The following is a 574-nucleotide window of genomic DNA, read 5'->3' as shown; positions in this document are numbered from 1 at the left end:
CCCCGGTACCCCATGCGCCCCATGTACCACAGGCACCCCATGCACCCCACACCCAGCCCTGCCGTTCTGGGTGGCTTCCAGCAGCGTTTCCTCGTGGCGGGCCGGGCTGACCCAACCCCTGCGGGGCCGGGGCCCCGTTTCCCGCTGGGAACAGCTCTCCCACCCCAAAAATCCAGGCGCTCCCCCCCAGCAGAAGGGCACTGTAACTTTTGGGGGAGCCCTATAACTTCCAGTGGATCTAAAACTTCGGGGGGGACTTTGGGGGGACCCCTCTCACTTTTGGGGCGTTTAACTCTGTGAGGAGCCGTGCAACTTCTGGAGAACCCCAATCACTTATCGAAAGCCCTATCATTTGGGGGGGGGCATAGCTTTTGGGGGAACCCTGCAAGTTTTAACGCCGTGAGTGTCAACCCTGTAACTTTGAAGGAGCCGCAGGAGTTTTGCGGGGTCCTCCAAGCTGGCGGAAGCCCCGCGCTTTCGGGGGAAACCCTTAATTCCGCCCTGTAATAATAAAATCAGAACTTTTTGGGGACACCCGGCAACTTTCGGGGAGCCCCCCCGACTTTGGCGGGGA

The sequence above is a fragment of the Aptenodytes forsteri genome, unplaced genomic scaffold, assembly GCF_000699145.1.
Source record: "Aptenodytes forsteri isolate BGI_AS27 unplaced genomic scaffold, ASM69914v1 Scaffold422, whole genome shotgun sequence".
NCBI lineage: Eukaryota > Metazoa > Chordata > Aves > Sphenisciformes > Spheniscidae > Aptenodytes > Aptenodytes forsteri.
Note: the sequence above shows the minus strand (reverse complement) of the source record.